At 37.1% G+C, this 18,079-nt stretch overlaps 1 pseudogene; it reads left to right on the top strand.

Moving 5' to 3' along the window:
- Nucleotides 1–18,079, top strand: part of LOC149568915 (DNA mismatch repair protein MSH2-like) — a 128,333-nt pseudogene that overhangs the window by 44,998 nt on the left and 65,256 nt on the right.

Genomic DNA, 18,079 nt, shown 5'->3' with positions numbered 1-18,079 from the left:
TTTGATTTTTTATACTATTCTTTTGCAATAAATGTGCTTTGTATTTTTTCTCTTCTATGATCACATAGATACTTTTGTAGTGAATTTATGTGTTTCTTTCACCACAATGACATCATGCTTTTCAATGAATGTTGATCATTGCTTTGGATCTAAATTTATTTGTGTGTTGTGCAATTGCACTTACTGATTAAATGGTGTATTTTGTCATCTATGATTATTCTTAGCTATCATGCTAAGATGAGAACTATTGTTTTCAAGCACTTAAACTATTTTTGGATTATTTTTATTCACTATAGTTATTGTACATGTGACAAAAAAGCATACAAATTCTTGTAATCAAAAGTTCACTCAAATGATATCAAGGGGACTTTTTTTTATTGATCAAGGAAAGATTTTCGGATGCCTTTGAATTTTGGATAGATGAAGAGCATTTGACAAAGTTTTCAGCACTTGTTGATGTTGTTGTTGATCTCAATCAACTTGACAATGGAGAGTACATGATCTCAATTGGTTATGATCCTAGTTTGACAACATTTAAGAGTGAACAAGATGAAGTGAAATAACAAATTCAAACAGTACATCATAAAGCAATAGATTATATGGATCTTCCTATTAACAAGGCTTTAAAACTGGACAAAGACACACAATTTGGACATATATTTAGGATTACAAAGAAAGAGGAACCAAAAGTATGAAAGAAATTGAATACAGAGTATATAGTCTTAGAAAAATGGAAGGATGGAATCAAATTCACAAATGTAAAACTTAAGCAACTTGGGGAACAATATATTAAGTTATCAGATGAATATTCAAGTAGTCAAAGATGGCAACAACATTTACTGAGGTATGTTTTTTTTAGTCTCTTTTTTAACCTTATTTACTATTTAATCTTTGTGAGAAATAATTCTATACATAGTCTTAGTAAACTTTCCTCTGATATTGTGTATTCTTTTTAAATATATTAATGGCTTTAACTCATATGCCCTCACTCATTATTGAGTCCTAACTATTTTTATTTTAAGTCCTCAAAGCTTATATGATTACTTCAAATAATAATGACTAGATTAAGCTATTCCTTTTGCATGCTTATTAAATCTTCCAAAATGAATGTATTATTGTAGGAAAAATAATTTTTTTGTAGGTGATGATTGATTTGAAATTTTCTTAATGTTGGTTGGATGATTTTGTATGGATATCAAGTAATTCTATAAGACAAGTTTTGAATGAGTTGGTTCTTGAACTCATAGGCCTTTGATAACATATAATGATAGTTTATGTTAACACTTAAGTAGTTAACTCTATTCTTCATATTTCTTTAGGATTTTTTCAAGATTTTATAATTAATGTAAAGGCAAGGGTTCCTCATGGTAATATTTTTTCCAGCAATGACCTGAAAGAGGGGTTAAGATAGCTCCTTTACCCCTTTATGGCATCTAACTAAAGACCATTTGTGATGCCATTCATCATTGGAAATAGGTTAATTTTATTTGAGCTAAGCCCATAAGCATACATGTAGACTATATATTGTTATAGAGCAATATGTCTTGAGAAATCTAAGCTCACTTATAAGGATAACTTAGTATAAGATGGCAACATGACCTTAAGTTTTGGCCCCATTTCCAAATGTCATGCCCCATTTCTCCATTTTTTTTTTCCACTACTTCTTCCAATTTGTTTAGACCATTTTTTATATTTTTTATTATATTAATGGAGATGCTCTACTCTTAAGTAGAGCTTGAGAGTTCATTGTATCATATCAGGTGTAAGGGTAAGTGCACCAAGTTGTGGTGCCAAAAGGAGGGTGTAAGTGGACACCTTTTTTCTAAAATTGGCAATTTTTGAACTTCAACAAGAATTTGAAGATATTTACACTCAAAATTTTAAGATATGACAAAAAAAAGTAGTAGTCCTTTGAATCTAGTTTCTAAACTACTATTTATTTTTCAAAATGGTTTATTTTTAGGTCCTCAAAAAAGGGGGCCACAGAAAGTTGTACTATTTATTTAGAAAAAATATAACTCAGTACAAAGTGTGGCCCCCTTAAAATTTTAACTTTTTTTTTTGGAATTCTTTAATCGCTCTAATCAAAAGTTACCTAACACTATGTAGTTTATCCCAAATTTTTGGGGTAATTTTATAATTGTATTTTTTATTATAAAATTTTTAATTAGACACATTCCAATAATGTGAAATATCTATGTGATCCCCCTAGAAATGATTGAAAACTAATCTAAAATCAAGACTTCTTTATTTAAATGTGTGTAGAATGGAATCTAGTTTCTAAAAAACTAAGCTATTGTGAAATTCAATGAATGAGCTAAAATTTATAGCCCAATTAGTACATGTTGTTTTTTGACAAAAAATTGACATACATTCAAAATAAATTATAGTTGAAAGGCTTGAGATAGTTCAAATAAAAAATAAATTATATGGTTATATAGCTAACACAGAGACCTAAAATTTAATGTAACCTGATTTTATCGATGCTAAACCACGGGAAAACTTGAAGGAGAGCACACAAGAAAAATCAATCATTTTTTTGTATTTTTGTAGAAAACCATGTCTCAAACTAGTTTAGAGACTCCAAACCTTTGGGTTGGATCCCCAAAAAAAACCAAGCCTTAGGCTTGGTAGAATGTAAAGCTTCAAATACTACATGCATGCTATAGCATGTGCACTATTTAAAGCTTTTTAAAATTTGAGTCTTAATAGCACATGCACACTTTTGTGCATATGTGCTTTAGTGCGCACAAACTAGTAAAACCTAAATAGTGCATGGAGAGGGAAGGAGAGAGGTAGAGTGAGAGTGAGAGAGAGAGATGAGAGGAGGAATGGGAGTGTGTGTGTGTGTGTGTGTGTGTGTGTGTGTGTGTGTGAGAGAGAGAGAGAGAGAGAGAGAGAGAGAGAGAGAAGGGGATGGGAGATGAGAGAGAGTGTAGGGGATGGGAGATGAGAGAGTGTGTAGGGGATGGGAGAGAGAGGAAGTGTGTGAGAGAGAGAGAGTAGGGGGTGGCAGAGAGATATAGGGGATGGGAAAGAGAGTGAGAGTAGGGGATGGTAGAGAGAGAGTGAGCGTAGGGGGTGGTAGAGTAGAGAGGGAGGGAGAGAGTGAGTGAGAGAGAGTAGGTGGTGGGAGAGGGAGTGGGAGAGGAAGAGTGAGAGAGAAAGAGAGGAGGATGGGAGTGTGTGAAAAAGAGAGAGTAGGGGATGGGAGAGAGAGAGAGAGGGGGGGGATGGGTGTGTGTGTGGAAGAGAGAGAGTAGGGAATAGGAGAGGAAAGAGTGAGAGAATAGCCAGAGAGAGAGAGTAGGGGATGAGAGAGAGAGAGTAGGTAGTAGGAGAGGAAGTGGGAGAGGGAGAGAGAGGGGGATGAGACTGTGTGTAAGAGAGAGAGTAGGAGATGGGAGAGAGTGTGAGAGTGTGAGAGAGAGTAGGTGGTGGGAGAGGGAATGGGAGATGGGAGAGAGAGGGGGGGGGGATATGGGAGCGTGTGTGTGTGTGTGTGAGAGAGAGAGAGTAGGGCACGGGAGAGATGAGAGAGAGTAGCCTGAGAGAGAGTAGGAGATGGGAGAGAGAGTGTGTATGAGAGAGAGTAGGTGGTGAGAGAGGGACTGGGAGAGGGAAAGGGAGAGAGGGGGATGGAAGTGTGTGTGTGTGTGTGTGTGAGAGAGAGAGAGAGTAGGGATGGTAGAGAGAGAGAGAGTACACGATGGGAGAGAGAGAGAGAGTAGTTGGTGGGAGAGGGAGTGGGAGAGGGAGAGTGAGAGAGATAGAGAGAGAGGAGGAGGAGGAGGAGAGTGTTTGAGTGAAAGAGAGAGAGGAGGAGATGGGAGAGGAGAGAGAGGCAAGAATGGGAGAGTGTGTGTGTGTGTGTGTGAGAGAGAGAGAGAGAGAGAGTGCGAGAGTGAGAGAGAGAGGGGGGATGAGATAATGTATGAGAGAGAGAGTAGGTAGTGGGAGAGGGAGTGTGAGAGGGAGAGAGAGAGGGGGGGGATGAGAGTGTGTATAAGAGAGAGAGAGTAGGGGATGGGAGAGTGTGTGAGAGTGTGAGGGAGAATATGGGGTGAAGAGAGAGAGTATGAAATGGGAGAGTGAGAGTGAGAGTATGGGATGGGAGAGAGGCATAGAGTGAGAGAGAGAGTAGGGAATGGGAGGGAGAGAGAGAGTAAGTGGTGGGAGAGGGAGTGGGATGGAGAGTGAGTGAGAGAGAGTAGGTAGTGAGAGAGGGAGTGGGAGAGGGAGAGCAAGAGAGAGAGTAGGGGATGAAGGAGAGAGTGAGAGAGAGAGAGAGTAGGCAGTGGAAGAGGGAGTGGGAGAGAGAGAGAGAGAGAGGTGGGGGGATGGGAGTGTGTATCTGTGAGAGAGAGTAGGAGGTGGGAGAATGAGAGAGAGAGTAGTGGTTAGGAGAGAGAGTGAGAGAGAGTAGGTAGTGGGAGAGGGAGAGCAAAAAATAGAGAGGGAGAGAGAGAGAGAGCAGGGGATGGGAGAAAGAGTGAGAGAGAGTAGGTGGTGGGAGAGGGAGAGCGAGAGAGAAAGAGTAGAAAATGGGAGAAAGAGTCAAAGAGAGAAGGTAGTGAAAGATGGAGTGAGAGAGGGAGACCAAGAGAGAGAGAGTAGGGGATGGGAGAGAGAGTGGGCAATGGGAGAGCGAGTGGGAGAGGGAGATAGATAGAGAGAGAAAGTAGCAATCAGAGAGGGAGTGGGAGAGGGAGAGCGAGAGAGAGAGAGAGAGAGAGTAAGGGATGGGAGAGAGAGAGTGAGAGACAGTAGGCTACAGGAGAGGGAGAATGAGAGAGAGAGGGGGGATGGGAGTGTGTGTCTATGAGAGAGAGTAGGGCATGGGAGAGCACAGAGAGTAGGGGATGAAGAGAGAGTGAGAGAGAGAGAGAGAGTAGGCAGTGGGAGAGGGAGAGCAAGAGAGAGAGAGAGAGTAGGCGATGGGAGAGGGAGATAGATAGAGCAAGAGAGTAGTGGTGGGAGAGGGAGTGTGAGAGGGAGAGTGAAAGATAGAGAGGGGGGATGGGAGTGTGTGTAAGAGAGAGAGAGAGAGAGAGAGATTAGGGGATGGGAGAGAGTGTGAGAGAGTAGGTAGTGGGAGATGGAGTGGGAGAGGGAGATTGATAGAGAGAGTAGCCAGAGAGAGAGAGTAGGGGATAGGAGAGGAAAGAGAGATCAAGAGAGAGTAGGGGATGGGAGAGAGAGAGTAGGTGATGGGAGAGGGAGTAGGAGAGGGAGAGCGAGAGAGAAAGAGATTAGGGGATGGGAGTGGAGAGAGAGAGAGACTAGGGGATGGGATAGGAGAGAGAGTAGGGGATGGGAGAGGAGAGAGAGAGAGTAGGGGATGGGAGAGGAGAGAGTAGGGGATCAAAGAGAGAGAGTAGGGTATGGAAGAGGAGAGAGAGAATGAGAGAGAGTAGGGGAAGGGAGAGGAGATAGAGTGTGAGAGAGAGAGTAGGAAGAGAGAGATTAGGGGATGGGAGATGGTGGGATAGGGAGAGATTATTTTTCACAGAGTGCATATGTGCTATAGTGTGTATGCACTATACAAAAACACCAAAAAAGGGTCATAATGTAAGTTTGGGCCCTTGTTGATCCATATTCTACTTTTTGTCTGTTGTGTATTTTGTTGTTCCAATAGAAAACATGGATTTCAAGCTATTTGAAGTTAGCAAAAACTATTTGAAAGCTTTTTGAATATTATTTCTAGAGAAACGGTTAGTGTAGTCCTTTTGAAATATTCTTTTTTGTTATATAGAGACAAATTTGACTATACATTGACATGTTGTTTAATATATAGTGAATTCATTGAAATTTGTATGTTTGAATGAATTGTTATTTGCAAATGGTTAGAAATTTGACAAGTTATTTAATATATATTATGTATTCATTGAAACAATTGCAATTTGTATATGCATTTGAATGATTTTTAATTTACAAATTGTAAGTAATTAAGATGTTTGAGTAATTTGACATATAGAAATCATCATCATGCCAACGAAGAAACCAAAAACTCAAACAACGAAAGAGAGGGAGAGAGAGATTTGGCAATTAAAAGAGATAAAATAAAACTACTACCTGAACAAAGAAAATTGCAAAGAAATAATAAAGAATTCACTTTCAAAGAGGAACAAGAACCACCAATACAAAGAAATAAAGAGGAAGAATTGGAAAGACAAAAAGAACAAATAAGACTGTTATGCTCAAGAAGACAATTGAATTGTGAAGCTACACCATCTTCCAGTGTTGGAGTCATATTATCATCTCATGTTGAAGAGATGCTAATTTATAAATTTGATGATGTACACACTCCATCATGTCATGTTAAAGGCACAACATCAACATATCAAGTAGGTGATATTCCATCTTTTACATCTTATTGCCAAGCCACATCATCTTCAATTCAAGGTACGCAAAGCACTCAACCTTATGTTGATGTTCAAAATGTTGAGGGAATGGAAGAGATTATAACACCTTCTAGAATTGATTTTAGAAGACCAAAATATTTGATTTATATTGATACTAATAATTTGAAATCAATGCCTGACAAGATTAGCAAGCATACTTGTCATAGAAAAGTTAATTGTATGTGGAGATTATTCTTTGAAGAATTAAATATTATAGGTCATGTTGGTCTGACTTTTTGTGTGATAGAAGTCTTTTGTCCAATTGTAGAAAAGTCAGACTTTTATTTATGAGTGAAACATAAGGTTTCTGGATAATCCATCCATTGGCCAGCCTTTGAAAAAAACCTTATGAAAACCCTACATTCTTTCTATTCGTAAATTGTCAGACACGAAATTTTTGAATTTTCAAATAACATGAATATTCTGTCACCTTTTATCTTCTGTGCCCCCAAGATACCTTTCCTCTCATATTTCCCCAACCGTCCGATCTAAGTAGATCTACTGATATCGTTACCTCACTATGCAAACATGGGCACTTTTTATGTATGGCGAGGTAGCGAGTGCTGAATAGTTTATAAAACAAGATCGCAAAATGAAGATGCGATGGTCGGAGCTTTGTTTTCTGACTAATTTATTATTCAGGTACACATTGCAATTACCATCAAAACAAAAAAGGAACCCAACCGAAGCAGTCTAAAGTCAAAGTCAAAATGATGATTTTTTTGACACTTCGCTATCTTGCTATCAGAAAATTTTGACACTCTGCTGTTAGCGAAGTAGCAAGGCCCCGTGAAATCAAGAGCCAGTGACATTGCAATTTTTCAGTACCGTGACTAAACTAGGTGGCATGACAAGTAATAAATGCCTTTGTCAGAAGCAGTTTAATAGCACAAATAATTATCTATTGGCCCCTTTCATTTCACGGTGTGAAAATTTATTAAAGTGTCAAAGCTTGCTACCTCACTATCAGAAAAATTGTACACTTCGTTGTTAGCGAAGTAGCGAGGCCCCGTGAAATTGAAGAGCCGATGGGACCTTTGGTGATGTGGGATGATAATTAGGACTGAAGTAAAATCTTGAGAGGTGCCAACGATACAGAATTATGTATTTCATCAATGCCCTTTTGATCAAATGTACAAAGAGATCCTGAGCGTCAGATTGGAATGGAATCAATAGTCCTCGCTACCTCGCTTTGAAAAGTTACATGCTCTTTAAGCTATGCAATGTAGCGAATATGAATCAAAAGGCTACGTCCAGTTTCCTCACCTTTGATTAAACCTATGATCAACGGCCATCATCTTCTCACTATGAAGATTTGTGAGGGAGATATTTATAGCAACATAGTGAATAGGGCCCCCCACCTTCTTTCTAAGCAAGCCCAGTAACATATCATCTGCCGATTTCAGATCAGATCGATGGTTGTCACTCCTTCGCTATGGCAAGGTGCTCATTCTTTATGCATAACAAAGTAGCGACCTGCTCACACGTGTCCTCAGTTGCCAATGGGTTTGGATATAAGCGCCATTAAGGAAAGAGTTATGTATGTGGTAAGTTTTCATTGGATGAATTGACTGACATGTCAAATGCAATGCCTAGTTGTTCTCTCCGTATCACATGATCGTAGGATCTTTGAAAATTGACATCGCAACTTTAAACATAGAATGTGGTGCCACTCTCTATATTAATTAGACATGAAAGCATCGTTCGTGAGAAAAAATAGAGTACAATACAAAAAGATTTCATTAGTTTCATCTTACGCGAGCAAAGATTTTGAGCCATTCTTGTGTAGAAGCAATTACTGAAGGAAAGTGTGCTGAAATAAGGCAAAAATTGTGAAGTTGTCTATTCACGAAAAGTTTGCATAAATATAGTGGAAAACAAAGACAAAATTCAAGTAAGTAGTAGTACCAAAAACTTCATAGGATTTTTAGTTCTATAAAAAATAGTCCAAGATGCCTCCGAAGAAGGGATTTTTAGGTCAAATAAACTATTTGGATAGAAATGTGCATGATGACTTGCTTGAGATGCTCCTTGAGTCTACTGTAGAGAGAGTGCAAGTTAAAAGGTTAACCTCATTGAACCCTAGGCTAAGGATAGCTGATGGATTGTATGATAAGGTTAATTGGGTCTAGGATGCTCAAACTTCTCAAACTGGTTTGAGTTTGTTCAAAAAATGGTTTGCAGAGAGAAAATTATATGCCCCTCATGCCAATATATGGAATTTTGATTTGGGAAAGCTAGTTTTTCCTAGTGTGTTTATTGATTATGACCTTCTTGAGGCCGTTGCAAAAAGTTATGATCAAGCCACTAAGGTAGTGAGAAGAATGGATGATGAGGTTTTAATTACCATCAGTCCAGAAGAAATTAGGGAAGTTTTCAGTCTGTGACCTCTCACTAGGTATCATCTGCCCATTGATTTGATAAAGTTAGAAAAAGAATATATGTCCAAAAGGGATGTAGTTAGACAAGGTGCACTGAAGGCCCACATAGGCAGAATTGGAAACCTACCAGCAATAACATCATCTTCTAAAGAACCTTTCAAGAAATCATGCTTTAATGCCAGGGTAGTAGAGATATACAGGACCCTGTGCAAAGTCTTCGGGGAGGGTGAAGAAGATTTTATTCATGTGAGCTTCATGTATATGATCACCCAAATCTCCTCTTTCGGTGTAGAAATAATTTTTGATTTTGCATCTTACCTGGCTAATGAGATTCACAATGGATTGGTGGGGATTGCAAAGGGCAAGGTGGAAAAGGTTTGGGGTCAGTACTCCCTACTGATGCATATGTTTCTATTTAAAGGGGTTACATATTTCAGTAAAGAAATGGTTTTAAATAGGGAACAAGAAGGGGAAGCACTACCAGTTCAATTATGGAGTGCAGACATGACTGGGGAAGTAGAAAATGTTAGTTTTGTTAGATTTGATAGGCACTTTACTTCTAAACTAAGATGCCTCATATTAAGTGACAATCCCAAAATTCCTAAGCCACTAATGCACCTTGTTAGGCCTATGGATAGACCCCATAGTTTAAAAGTTTCACATAATTGTGGAGATATCATCCCATATCAGGTCTCAACTGTCATTAGAGTGTATGGATTCAAAGGGACACCCCATGTACTACTCTATTAGGTGCCTTTAAAGGTAGGAGTAACTAAATTTCTATGGCAGTTGGGAGGAGTGGAGGAGACCTTTTTGCACAAAAGGGGAATAGGATCAATTTTTCCTACTTGCACTGTAGCTCACCAGTTTGTAATAACTAAAGAAGGGTGGATCTTCCTCTACAAATTTTTGGATCAGTATAAGATGGCAGTATCTCATGCTTGTTTTTGTGACATAGAAGATTTCTTTAATTCTGCTCTTAGACATAGGATCAAGCTTCATCCAAGTCAGCATGAATTCTATTTTCCTGAAGATATAATAAGGAATGAATATTCTCTCCAGGAGCAAGAAACAAAGAAAGAGAAATGGAGAGTCTATTCAAAAGTTTTGGAATTTATTAATTGTTTTGACAAGGATTAGAGTTCGCTTAGTAATGCTGCAACTAATGCAGATGGAATAAATAAGCTCATGAGTACATTCTCGAAAATAATGGAGATAATGAATGAGAAGAAACAACATTTTATTGAGTCTTTTCTAGATAAAGCCAGAGAAGTTATGAGGAAATTGGGTTTCACCCCTAACATAGGGGTAGGTCCACTAGTTGTGCGAAAGAGGATAGGATATACTGTTATTCGGGATTAGATGCCCATTGTAAATAAAGAAAAATAGATAATTGAATCTACTAGTACTATTTTTGAAGAAAGACCCCTTGAACTTTTTCCCAAAAGAAGAAAAATAATAAGGGAAGAGGAATCCCATGACGAAGGTTACTCACCTTCCCAAACTCCAATCAAAATTGAGGAGGAACAGCTCACCAATGAGAAAATTGAACAAATGGGGTCACAAGGAGGAGTTTTGGTTACTCAAGCAGAAATTGATGAAGGGAACCCCTAGGAGCCTCCTATGCCGAGTTTTGAATTAACTATACCAGATTTTAGAGGAAGGGAATTAGACCCTATTTTGGAACAAGCCAGTCAGCAATTTTTGTGTGATAACAGTTTTGTAAAATCTAGGGCTTTCCATCAGTTTGCATGGAGGGAAACATGCACATTTTTGAGAAAAGATGTAAAAATATGAAAATAGAGCATCCAGAAATGGATGAAGCCTCTATTTAGAATCAAATAAAGGAAAAAATGATATAAGAGTTCTAGAATATAACCCCTGAAGAAGGTAGATAGATGGTGAAAGATGCAAATATTTTATTATTGCCCAATTGGGATATTATTGATGCCTTAATTTTTAATTCTGTGTCAAATAATTTAGGATTACAGCATCCAAATAAAGAGGAATTCTTGGGAACAACATTCAGTAATGACCAAGCTGCCCTTTTTATGTGGTCATTAAGAAGAGGATCTAGGACTACTCCATTACAGCCTGATGATTTAGGACTAACAGGGAATATCATTGTGAGGAGGGTCACTAATACTTCACATGTACAGGCAGCCCACATGAATGTGGACTATTCTAAATTTGCCTTGGCCACTATAGAAAAAGAAGAAAAGGAAATGACTGATCTGCAGAGTAAGCATGAAATAGTGGTGGATGCCTACAATAAAGAAGTAAAAAAGAGAATTGAGATGGAAAACAAGATATCTCAATTGGAGAAAATACTTGGGAAAAGAAAGGTGGAAGAATCCAGTACACTCAGAATTGCATACCCTTCACAGTCATTTTTTCGATCAACCCCTATTATTGAAATACCTAATACCCCTGAAGGGCCCCAATTCTATACTGCAGAGGACTTTGAAGAAGAAAAAAAAAAATTACATGAGTTGCAGATAAAATTTAGAAATCAACAGGAAGAAAAATTAAAGCAGGGTGTGATATATTTGAGGGATAAAATACAATGGTCAACTTTTTATGATCAGTTGACAAGAATTGTAACCCTCATGGATAAGTTGAACAGAGATAATGATAAACTGACTCCTCTTGCACAGAAATGGAGGGAGAGGAATAATGATATTACAATCATATGTATATATGCAATCCAAATGCCTTATCATCAAGTTGAGAAAATATTTTATTTATTAAATAAGCTAGAGAATTTTGATGGTGAAAGAGATTCTTTAGAGAAAAGATTAACACTCTGTTTTTCTAAATATATTGTTGAAAGATTCACTTTATTTCCTTGTGCTTTAGAATCGGTTGATACAATAAAGGAAAAGGAAAAGTGGAAAAAGGAGTTGGACGAGTTATTTAATGAAAGAATAATAAACATCATGAGTGAAATTAGCCACTAGTTTTGGGCAAAGACAAATGAAGAGCTAGTAAAAATACAGTTATTTTATACTGCTATGACAAAAGAATTTGATGATTTAGAAGAAAGTGCAAATTCTTTAATAAAGATACAAAGAGAAGCTCTAAGTTTTGATTGGCCAGATGATGATGCTTTTAATAAATGGAAAACTCAGTTTATAAAACAAATGTCAGGAGAAGATGAGGAGGAAGATGCAAAAGTAACAGTTACCCTCATAGTTAGTAATGAAGACATGGAAGATCCCTAGGTTAAAGTAAGTTTGCAGGTAACTAAAGATGATACATCACTTTTAGACCTCATGGCTATGTACTTCGAGGATGAAGAATGATTGTAAAATCAAATCATATTTTCTTGTCTCAAAAATTGAGAAGCATAATAGAAAGGGACCCACCAAGGAATGTTTGATGTAATAAGCCTTTCTGTTATTTTGTTCTTATCTTTTTGACAGAAGTGTATGTAAGTGCCTTTTTAAAAGGACACCTGTCATTTGTCTTTAGCCTAAAGCTTGTTGCATCTCACACTATTTAAGTGAGATCTCAAGGCTAAAGAAGGGTCCAAATTCTATTGTTCTAAGTACTATGCTTAGTCTATTTTTTTTGGTCCAAATTTTGAAAGCAAGTTTGTAATGTATTTTTTCTGTCAATTCTCTGAGAGTACATTTAATATAGAATGAGTTGTGTTTCTTTCTGAAGGCCATTCTGAGTCTATTGTAAAGGATATACCATTTTCAAAGGAAATGAATACAAATTATGAACTATTCCCATATCAGTTCTTTTTGAATTTTGTCTCCTTTTAAATACTTAGTTACCTTGATGTTGTATGAGTAAAAGCTTGTGCAATTGAATGCAATCTAGTTAGGTTGTATATCCATTTATCATTTTTGTTAATTCAATGGATTAAATAAAAGCTTTGATGAATTTGATGAGATTCCTTAAGTATTGAAAAGGATTTTGAATGATAAATTCTGATTAGAATTGCTTATAAAATTTGTTGTAAGGCAACAAATTAGATCTAAGAATTTGCTATAGACTCTGAACCCCAATGGATTAGGAACTGATCAAGTTATTTCAGCTGAAGGAGAAATATATTATAAATGGTTATTCAAATGCATCATCAAATCAAATTTTACTTTTATTTCCTATAGATCTTCAAATTTGGCCAGCACTTGTCTGCATGGAATGTTTTAGCTAGTGTTAGCCACTACTGTTAAGAACATCTGCAGATCTATAGAAGAATTCTTGGCCATATCTGTTTCATGGGATGTTTTTATCCAGTTGGTAGGAATTATGTATATGTTTTGAGGATTGTGAGATGAGAATCATAATGAAAATAAGAATAATCTTCATACAGTTGTTCCAATTTTGAATCATCCCTGGGTATACCCGCCCTGGTTTTGCAGAGCCAAAAGAGTAGAAAACCATCTATGGTTTTGTTGAAGTTGGGTCCAAGTACTTTGCATATGCAACTGTTAATAAGAATTGGATTGTCTTTAGGTTGTGTATGTACTATTACCTTGGTATTAAGCCTTTTTTTGCTTAGTAGTTTATGCCTTTTAAAACACCAACAAAATGGCGACTCTACTGGGCAGTTGTCCAACACATCTGTGAAAAGTTTTGCAGTTTCTTTGGTCTTGTTGTGTACATGTGTGTCATGTGATCTATGTTTTGCTCATGGTTATAAGGGAATCTCTTAGTGTCAAACCTTGAGAATTTAAAGAAGATAGAGCCCAAGTACCATTGCTACACACTCACATACCCAGCCTATCCAAGTGTCTTATCTAACAAGCAAGAGTTGCAGTCTTATGACATCAGTGATTGGTCTGTCTATGTTAGATATTTTTGTTCCTACTTGTGTATTGTTTTCCTTCAGTCAGCAAAAGTGTCATTATATATTTTCCCAAAATAGGGTGGCGACTCAGTCAAGGTTTTGAGGCTAGTTCTTATTGTAACAAAAGGTGAATATGGCTAACAAGAGAAAAAACACAAGAGCTTACATGAGAGCCAATCCCGATGTATCAATGTATACTGATTTACCCCAAGGTGGTAGGAAGAACCAAAATAAGAAAAAGACAAATCCAAATCCTACTTGGAAACCCAGTGGTAGTGCATCCGTCAATTCCCATTATCACCCAGTAATAGGAAGAGAGTCTTCTTCACTTAGCTCTAAATCCGAAACTACAAGACTCTTAGGAGGCATATTTAGTACCCCATTACCAGATGAGAGAGTTTTTCAATACAAAGACATGTCTACTATGGGAATTACTTCATTAAGACTAGATCCTATAGTAGATATGAATTATAGGCTAGGATTTAGGAGTTCATCTGATAATCCTTTTAATCCTAGAATAGCCCCATATGTAGAACCAAACCTTATAGATCTGGATGACCCTGCTAATTCTGAGGCAACTTCTGCAGATCCTAAAGAAGTGCACTCTGAAATAGAATTTTTGAAGAAATGGATTGCTGAGGAAGAAGCTAAATGAATTTGTCTTGAAAAAGAGAAGGAGCAAGCCACCTTGGATGCCATAATCAAAAGAGATGCTCTGCTAAGAAGGATGGCTACTTTGAAAGAGCAAAATAAAAATTTAGAAGAGAATACCACAACTCTCCCTAAGGATGTTTTTGGAGATGTTGATAATCTGAGAGCTAAAGTTCAAGAACAGGAGAAACGCCTAAATCAAAGGCAAGAACCAGTTATTGCTCAAGTCCAAGCCTATAAACCTGTTCAAGTTGATCCTATAGAGCCCACTGCAAAAGCTCCAGATAAAGGAAAAGGCAAGGCTATAGGAATCCAAATAAATGAGCCTCAAGCTATACTAAGCAAACCTATACAACCCTCCACGTCAAAATTAGACCTAGATCTTGAGAAGGCTCAAAAAGAGAGGGAAGATCTTGCAAAAGAACTTGAGAAGGTTTAGAATGAAGCTCAAGCTACAGAAACTAGAAGGAAAATCCAATTCATAAAGTCTAATTCTACATTGGCTTCATGGCCCAACTTGTCTATCCCACCTACAAATCTTGCACCAGTTAGTGGTCCCATAATTTCAACTCAAGGAGTACCCCAATCTGCTCCTACCTCATCTTCCATTATTGGCACCCAAGTCCCATTTGTCCCACCTCAACAATCCCAAGCTGCTCCCCTGAGTCAACCTAATATAGCTAGTACTTCAAATGTTCCTAGTTTCTAGAAGAAACCTATATACCTGGAAAAGTATAGACAAATATCATTTGCTGGTATTCCTGGTGCTCCACATCCCATATCATTTGATTTAAGAGATAAAGTGGTTAAGTTTTCTGGGAATAATGTTGTTACTAGTGAAGAACATTTGAGGATTTTCATTGATATGTTGAATGACTATGAAGTTGAACATGAAGACATGGTAATGAAATTGTTTATGCATTCACTAACAGAGGATGCAAGGGATTGGTTTAGGAGGTTGCCTCATGACAGTATTACCTCATGGAGTGATTTGGAGAAATTGATCAAGGAGCAATATGGGGACAACACTAATGTAGGATTCATGTTGAACGAGTTCAACAATATCAAGAAGAATCCAAATAAGTCCACATTTGATTTCAATGTCAGATTCCAAAAAGGTATGTACAGACTTTTTCAAGTTATGAGGTTAAATGAAGACATCTGTCTCACAACCTATTTCAATGCTTTTGATAGCAAAATGGCTTATCAATTGAGGGATACAGATCCTAAAACTTTAAGAGATGCCTATAAAGTTTCAGTAAATATAGAGAATAATAGGAAGGCATCTGGAAAACTAGGTAGGAGGGATGATCCTAAGCTATTTAATCCTAAGAATAATAATAAAAGGGAGGGTGACAAAACTCCTATAGGAAAGAAGCCCAAAGAACCTACAATAGGCCAAGTTTTAGAAATGCTCAAGAAGATGAATCCCACTAGTTTCAATAAGCCAAATGTTACTGAAAGACCCCTTGTGAATGACAACAATTTCAATAGGTAGCCTAGAATGCAAAATTAGGGTAAATAGGGAACCAAGGGTTAACCACATTTTAGGTGAAGAAATTGACAAAGATACCACTTGTTTCCTAGATACTGGGATTAATGCTTTCAGGGCCGAATTAATTATTTAGGAAGTTGAAAACTTACCTGCTATCATTGAAAATGAAGTTGAATGTTGCATGAATTCACCAAAATTATGGACAATGTTCTTTGATGGAGCTAGTTCTAAAGAGGGTGCAAGGGTAGGTGTAATCTTTGTGTCCCCTAAGAATAACACTTTTAGGTATTCATTCACCTTGAAATTTTCCTGCACTAATAATATTGCAGAATATGAAGGATTGCTGTTAGGACTCAAAGTTTCCATGCATCATAAAATTAAGAAATTATGTGTCATAGGGGATTCTAAACTAATTATCTCTCATATCAAAGGAACTTACTCATCCAAGAATAAGAGATTGAAACAATATAGAAATGCAGTCTGGGATCAGATAGAATTCTTTGATGCATTTGGGATCTCATGGAGAGATAGGACCCAAAATAAGATGGCTGATCTGTTAGCAAATGTAGCAATCAAGCCAACAGAGATATCATTTGCAAGAATCTCCCAGATTGAGGTGCAAAACAGACCTTCCATACCTGATAACATTGAAAATTGGCAGGTTTTTGAAGATGACAAAGATATTACAAATTTTTTGTTAAATGAAGACAAGTACCACAGTCAGGAGATGGATTGCAGTAGACTAATTGAAAACATAAATGGGAAGGAAACCATTTTTGGTCAAGATATAATACAATTGAAAACAAATAAGATGCCGAAGGGGTTAGTAGTTTTGGAAAATATTTTTGATAACCAAGACCGAGTAAAATCAAGAGTAAATGACCCCAAACCTCAGGAGTTAGAAGAAATAAACTTGGGTACTGATGAAGTTCCTAAAAGGGTTTATATTGGCCAAAATCTACCTATTGAAATCAAGAAAACATTGATTGACCTACTTAGAAAATACAAACATGTTTTTTCTTGGTCATATGATGACCTTAAGGTTTACAGGGAGGATCTGTTCCAGCATGTCATACCATTGAAGGAAAATGTAAGACCTTTTAGGAAAAAACAAAGACCAATCAATCCTACCCTTGCCCCAAAAATGCAAGAAGAACTGACAAAACTAAGAGATGGTGAGATAATCAAACCAATCAGGCATTCCACCTGGGTTTCAAACTTGGTTCCTGTCAGGAAGAAGAATGGAGATATTAGGCTTTGTATTGATTTCAGAAATTTAAACATTGCATCTCTGAAAGAAAATTATGGCTTACCTAGTATGGAAGCCATGTTGTAGCAAGTGACTAGCTCTGAATTAATGTCAATGATGGATGGTTTCTTTGGATACAATCAAGTTCTAGTAAAAGAAAGTGAACAATTCAAGACAACCTTCACAACCCCATGGGGAACATATGTGTATGTGAGGATGCCTTTTGGCTTGATTAATGCAGAAGATACCTTCCAAAGAGCCATGGATGTAGCATTTCATGAGTATATTGACAAATTTATGGTTGTGTACCAGGATGATCTTACAGCGTATTCTAATAAGGCTGAAGATCACTACAAACATTTGGAAAAAATCTTTATAAAATCCCTGGAATATGGAGTATCTTTAAACCCAAAGAAATGCACATTCGGGGTCACAGAAGGAAAATTGTTAGGACACATAGTGTCTAAGGATGGGGTAAAAATAGATCCTGAAAGGGTAGCAACTATTGATAAAGTCCCCAAACCAAAAAATGTGAAAGAAATTCAGTCCTTTTTTGGCCAAGTAAATTTTTTGAGGAGATTTGTTACCAATTTTGCTGAAATCAGTAGACCCATCTCAAAGATGCTCAAGAAGGGAGCCATTATAGATTGGAATGGTGAACCTTCACAAGTATTCCATGATATAAAAATTGCAATAAAGAATGCTCCAGTGCTGAGGACCCCAGATTATGCAAAACCCATGCATATTTTCTCTTTTGCATCATTCCATACTGTAGCTGCAGTCTTATTACAAAAAAATCAAGAAGGATATGAGCAGCCTATTGCCTTTTTCAGTAAGTCGCTACAGCCTACTAAACTTAAGTATGAAATACATGAAAAGCAAGCTTCTGCTTTAGTAAAGGCTGTAAAAGCTTTCAGATGTTACTTGGTAGGTGTTACTATTATCGCTTTTGTACCTAGTGTTGTAGTCAAGGATATATTTTCTCAACAGGAAGTATCAGGCAGGAGGTGCAAATGGATCAATAGAATCCAAGAATTTAACATTGATATACAAATAACAAAGTTAGTAAGAGGTCAAGGTTTGGCCAAACTCATG

This window comes from Cupressus sempervirens, chromosome 3, assembly GCF_028749045.1.
Source record: "Cupressus sempervirens isolate cs-2001-9-10 chromosome 3, ASM2874904v1, whole genome shotgun sequence".
NCBI classification, from domain to species: domain Eukaryota; kingdom Viridiplantae; phylum Streptophyta; class Pinopsida; order Cupressales; family Cupressaceae; genus Cupressus; species Cupressus sempervirens.
This window is presented reverse-complemented; position numbering and strand designations above follow the sequence as displayed.